The sequence below is a fragment of the Schistocerca piceifrons genome, chromosome 6 (genome assembly GCF_021461385.2).
Source record: "Schistocerca piceifrons isolate TAMUIC-IGC-003096 chromosome 6, iqSchPice1.1, whole genome shotgun sequence".
In the NCBI taxonomy this organism is placed as follows: Eukaryota; Metazoa; Arthropoda; class Insecta; order Orthoptera; family Acrididae; genus Schistocerca; species Schistocerca piceifrons.
This window is the reverse complement of record NC_060143.1, coordinates 303585704-303591902: the sequence shown is the minus strand read 5'-3', so window position 1 is coordinate 303591902 and position 6199 is coordinate 303585704. Positions and strand designations below refer to the sequence as shown.

Genomic DNA, 6199 nt, shown 5'->3' with positions numbered 1-6199 from the left:
TTGAAAAAGATGTTATAGTCCACGCTGAAGTGGTACTTTGAGAAAAGAACCTCAAGCTACACCCCTCTAAATCACCCCAAAGGAGAATACTGCTGGAGCAGGATGGTTTCGTGTTTGTTCTATAATAAACGACAGAAACGTAACGGTTAAGTGCGGAAAAGAAACAGATGTATTTGCAACAGTCAAAAGTCTTTGAAATGACGGTATGTAAATGATGTGAAGACTGATTTCACTATTCTTGGGATTGTCGATAATAATCTGATAGCAATAAAACGTAAATTTGCACTACTGTAATTGTCATTTTAATTATTTTGATAACTAACCTTTTCTCTGCGTCCACCTGTGGGTTTGATACATATACTGAACACGCCTCCTCACCCTCGCTTTGTCCACCTCTTCCTCCCTTTGTCTATCCACCTCATCCTCCTACAAAAAAATGGTTCAAATGGCTCTGAGCACTATGGTACTTAACATCTGAGGTCATCCGTCCCCTAGAACTTAGAACTACTTAAACCTAACTAACCTAAGGACATCGCACACATCCATGCCCGAGGCAGGATTCGAACCTGCGACCGCAGCGGTCTCGCGGTTCGAAACTGCAGCGCCTTGAACCGCTCGGCCACACAGGCCGGCCATCCTCCTACCACTATGTGTCTAACTCGTTCCCCACATCTCTCCATCTCCTCCTCCCCTCACTTTTTCCGTTTTCTCCATCCCTCTTTCTGACTGTATGAACATATCTTTGTCCTCCCTCCATTTGAACATGCCCTCCCCCCTCACTTTTTCCATCTCTGCCTCCCTGTCCTTCTTTTCCAAGTGCCCACCGACATTCTACACTTCCCACCTGCTAAGAAGAGTAAGCATGGGAGACATATACCTTATCAACACCCGGAATCACGGTATGGGGATCTATTGTGCGTGATATCAGCACTTATTAGGTAGTTGCTGATGAAATCTCTAGTGCTCACCAGTACGTGGCAAGAATCACTCTGCGGGCTAGGGTGCCAAATGGCACATTCCAGCAGAATAAAGCAAGAACCCATACTACAGTTCGCACCAGAATTGTTTTGAGAAATATACAGGGTCTTGAGTAGTCTGTCTAGTCCATTAATTTGTCACTCATAAGCATGTCTGTGATGCGACAGGAAGACATATGTTTCCATACTACGAGGTGAACGAAGAGGTTCATAACTTTCTGAACAGCATGGCGGCGAGCTGGTATGACATTGACATACAAAAACTGCCACAGCGTCTACAAAAATGCATCGACAGAAATAGCGATTATGTCGACAAATAGCTAAATGTTCAAGCTGTAAACTGATGTGAACCATTGTAGAAATAAACAGGCCTATGTACTTATAAAAAAATAGGAGACCTTACTTTTGGGATTACTCTCGTAGCTTGCAGCAAGCTGGCTTCATGAACTGACACAATAAGTGTTTCGGGCATGACAAGAAATTTCTCAACATGACATTCGGAGGCTGATGTCACAATGAATGCAAAGCTGTATTTTTGCTGTTAGGGTTCAGATCTCACACTGACGTTAATAGTGGACACTAGTTTCAAATGGATTGAAAACTTCATAATTTGAACCCATTATGTGATGAACAGTTGCACAACATATGATAAACATGGTACTGCTGCTACATAGTGTCCTACTTTTTATTTCCATCAGTATAGTACGACGAGAAAAAATCCCCTTTAGCTGTTGTAAGGTAACACCAGTTGCAACTTATAACAGTTGTGACTGTTTTAATACGTTGCTTCCTCTCTGTAGAAAGTACATTAAGACCATTAAGCTCATCTCTGATATTCAGAATTACTCTTAGATCTAACGTCTCTTTCTAATCATTACTTCAAGCGCACCACAATACACTGCTTGACAATTGCTAAGGAACATTTTTGGACAGGAAGAATTACAGGCAATGATGGATGTCTTGAAATATAGTACATACCTATCAGAGGTGGAGCGGTGTATTTACACCCAAAACAGTACAGATTTCACCAGATGCGAAAGCAGTATAAGTAACATAAAATGACTTTCATGTTTGTTACAGGCTAGACTCCCGCATAAAGGTAGATATCGTACGCTAAGTAAGAAATATGCGCTCCTCGGACACTAATGCACATTTTGCACTTGTTATTCATGTAGTCTATCAAACTGATGAGGCGTCCACGGGGGATATTTTCCCATTCTCAAGGCGGTATTCAGTTTTTGCACGGTTTGGGGAGGGGATGTTTGTTGAGAAACACGTCTCCAAAGAGAATCCCGGGGAACAGGCAGGCCATTCCGTACATTCAATATCTTCTCAGTGTGTCCGACTCTTTTGCGGTCCTGTATGGGAGGGCATCGTCGTCTATAAATAGGAAGTCGGGGTCTATTGGACCTCTCAACAGATGTCCCTGCAGTACCTCTGTGTTGTAATGGTACTTCGCCCAAAGATATCCAACGATGTTCGACCATTTTTCGTAATGCCCGCCCACACAACGACTAGGCGATACCGATGACGATCATGAACATTCTGCGGTGTGTAACGTGTTCCCCCCCCCTCCCTCCCCCCCCTCTCTCTCTCTCTCTCTCACTTCACACAAACTGCCACACCACACAACTTACCGCACTGGAGTGGATTCGTTATCATTGGAGAGCATCACCCTGGACCATTGTTGTTGATCCCAACCAACATGCTCCTTACACTCTTTCTCGATATGGCAACGTTGAAGTGGGATGCATTTAACAAGCTTCGATATGCAAACCAACCTAATTGCCACGAAATGGTTCTGGCAGAGACATGTGTACCCGCAGCGCTTGCAGTATCTGAACCGATCTGTCTAGGAGTGAGATGTCTGTTTCTTTTAGCCACTCGCGCTACGTATCGATCGTTTTGGGTGAGATGGTCCGCCGGCCGGAGTGGCCGTGCGGTTCTATGCGCTACAGTCTGGAGCCGAGCGACCGCTACGGTAGAAGGTTCGAATCCTGCCTCGGGCATGGGTGTGTGTGATGTCCTTAGGTTAGTTAGGTTTGATTTCTAAGTTCTAGGCGACTGATGACCTCAGACGTTAAGTTGCATAGTGCTCAGAGCCATTTTTGAGATGGTTCGTCCACAACCAGTGGCACGGATTCGAGTAGAATTTGCGCTTTCAGTGGACGATTTTAATCACGAGATGAGACTTTTGGAGACACCCATTACTCTGGCCACAGTAGTGACACTGACCAGCTTCGAGCCGTCCAGCTGATCATCCACGATCGTAAGCATTCCAGCGATGTCTTGCAGACGTGCTGCCGTGCCAGGCCTTCTGCAGCTAAGCCCTCTGCATTTCCTTTTACTATCACCGGCCGAGCGTTCTGTAGCAGTGTTCGATTATTTCCAAGCAATTCGCAGTTATTCCTAGGCATGTGTCAATTGTTCCCTAGCATTTGTCGAACAGAGTTTTGTTTTACCAGTTCAGCGTTACACACGAAGAGATTTAATTCGTTCTTTATTGCTTTTCATATAAGCTCAATGTTTTAGTTACAGTGTGTGGGACACTAAACACAGTGTGCGTGTTTATTTTAGGAAAAATGTTAACGCGTACTGGAAGCGGATTTTTGGCTGTTGCTCTGTCAGATGTTTGAGCTCCCACATTATTTAACAGTTTTGCATGCACGATTGCACGCATACGGTGGCAGATGTCATGTTTGAAGTATCACCGCCACTCGGTGGTCTTGTATAATGAAACAACACACGCGTGACACATTTACGCAGCTGCCACTCACGCCCGCTTGTCACGACACGGTTTCACATTACCGTCCCATCGCATCTCAGCCACTTACCTCTTTCCTCTGCACTGCAGTGTGCGCTGTAATGTATTTCCGTTGTAGATTGGTACTGTGGGCTGCACAGGGTCTCGAACCCGGATCTGTGGCCTATCATGGTCCAGCCGTGTACGAACCAGCACGTTTCTCGTACTGACGACAGACTTCAATTTACTGCATGTATTGCAACGTAACCTTCCAGTACTGGCGGTGGTATAAGTCTACCTAAGTAGGTAGATTACCGTCGCTTTGACATGTCCTACCGCTCCTGCAAGCTACCGTCTGTAGTAAATGGTTTCTTAAATTCGTGTGGTCCACGAAATTACTGGCCCCTGCGAGTTATTGCTGGGTATTAATAATTTCTATTGGAAGGTTTTAACGAACCGGTAGAAATTTGAACGCAACGGATAACGCATTTATTTTGAACCACTACAGAAGGCACCTATACAGGACTTAATAGGCATTATATAGCTTTTATTTGCTTTCATGACCCAGGATTCGACTGTGGTACTGACTGCCACCTATTCTTTATGATGGAAGGAGTAAATAATCAGTCGGGGGTAGAGATTAATTGATATTTATTCAGTACCGGTGGTATTTCAACAACTAGTCGTGTTTCTATTGCAATGTACATCATCAAAACCGGTCTCTAGTTAACATGGTTCAGTTTCGCCACGTCATTATGGAATGGGACAGAGGAGCGCAGACCTGGCTTCAATGTAATTCTACACAACCGCACAATTATACCTAAACCCTCGGTTATTACACTCAGTTACTATAGATTACTCAGAACAAGTTCCGCAAAGACAACACAAGCAGAACTAGGCCAGGGTGGAAGAGTATTTCGCAAATCTTTATCAAGTCAGTGGGCATTAAAATCCGATACTTTTCCTAGTGGCACGAGTATTTTACTTAACGCACAACATCGCCAACAAATCAAATCGTTATAGGGGGTGCACAAGAAATATCACTTCAATGCTGTTCAACCCACATGGCCAAGTTTCAGTAGCCAACAGAAACCCAGAAAAATATGGACACACACGATTATTCCTTCCCTATTTTACACTCGCTCACTATCGTATGATTATTCATCGTGTACAACATATTTTCAGACCGAAACTACAATTTATCAATGCGGCGGTTGCTCCAACCGACCACGTGGCGCGAAAACAAGTTCACAAAGAAAACATATGGAAAATAAATAAAAATCCCCAAAATATTACTATAAATGGAAGATCAGATTAAAATACATTGAATGAGTGAATTTCCGTTAAGCACAGAGCAATAACGTGACCGTGAGCTTAACGCACATGGTGCGTTGCCTGAACAAGGCACTAACGCAAGGTTTACTGAAATTCGAGTAAATTAAGAAAATCAATTCCCTTATGGGGTTCGCCGGCCGGAGTGGCCGAGCGGTTCTAGGTCCTAAAATCTGGAGCCGCGCGACCGCTACGGTCGCAGGTTCTAATCCTGCCTTGGACATGGGTGAGTGTAATGTCCTTAGGTCAGTTGGGTTTAACTAGTTCTAAGTTCTAGGGGACTGATGACCTCAGCAGTTAAGTCCCATAGTGCTCAGAGCCATTTGAACCATGTGAACCTTATGGGGTTCGGTGGTAATTTCGCGCTTGATTTCAACATCTGGACTTCATTACAGGGCAGATTTCAGGCAATATAATACCTATGTTAACATTACCAAAACGAGAGCTGCGTCTCCATGTCTGTCCAGCACCACGACCCAGGAACAAGTGCTCTTCCAACAGAATTCGCCTAACCGTTCCGCTTACAAACGTGGTGGGGGTGGCGCGCCAACCTGACAGAGCCAATACGCGCGCCTACGTGTCATCTTTGCTCTGACCTGCAAACATGGTCTCTGCTAAACTTGTTCACGCTTGGGGGGTTGGTACTGCCCTACGCCAGAACGACCATTCATGCAGTGTTACAATCTGTGCCTAAAGCTTTCTGCTAGTTCACACACTCACTCATTTATACCGTCCAGGCCGCACAAAGGAAAGTAAAACGGAAAACGTGGTACACAACAGAAAAAAATTCAATAAATAACACTGTTTAGCCCATTCTCTCCTTTTGGACACCAGCTGAGGTATTACCTGCAAGAGAAGAAACTCTTGCTAATAATTTCTGCGTGCTAGCAATTTAATAAAACATTGGAACGGTATAACAAGTTCCGTTTCAGTATTTCGCTTAATCTTGCAGTCGCAACAGCGAAAGACAGCAGTCTGTCCCACAACACACTTCCAATACTTGATGAAATATCATTTGTAAACTTAAGCGTAATGTGTACTTGTGTCCTACGGTGTACCTTGTGAATCTACGTGTCCACTTTGCGGTAATCCTTTAACACTAACAGGATCGTAGCGAACTTGTAGGTTATGGGCATCCGCCAAGGGC

At 44.4% G+C, this 6199-nt stretch overlaps 1 non-coding gene across 1 annotated transcript; it reads right to left on the bottom strand.

Annotated features, from left to right (window-relative positions):
- Positions 1 to 545: 545 nt before the first annotated feature.
- Positions 546 to 629, bottom strand: Trnas-cga. Its single transcript is given in 2 exon segments — positions 546 to 580; positions 590 to 629. It is a non-coding gene; the product is annotated as a tRNA-Ser (tRNA).
- Positions 630 to 6199: the final 5570 nt, after the last annotated feature.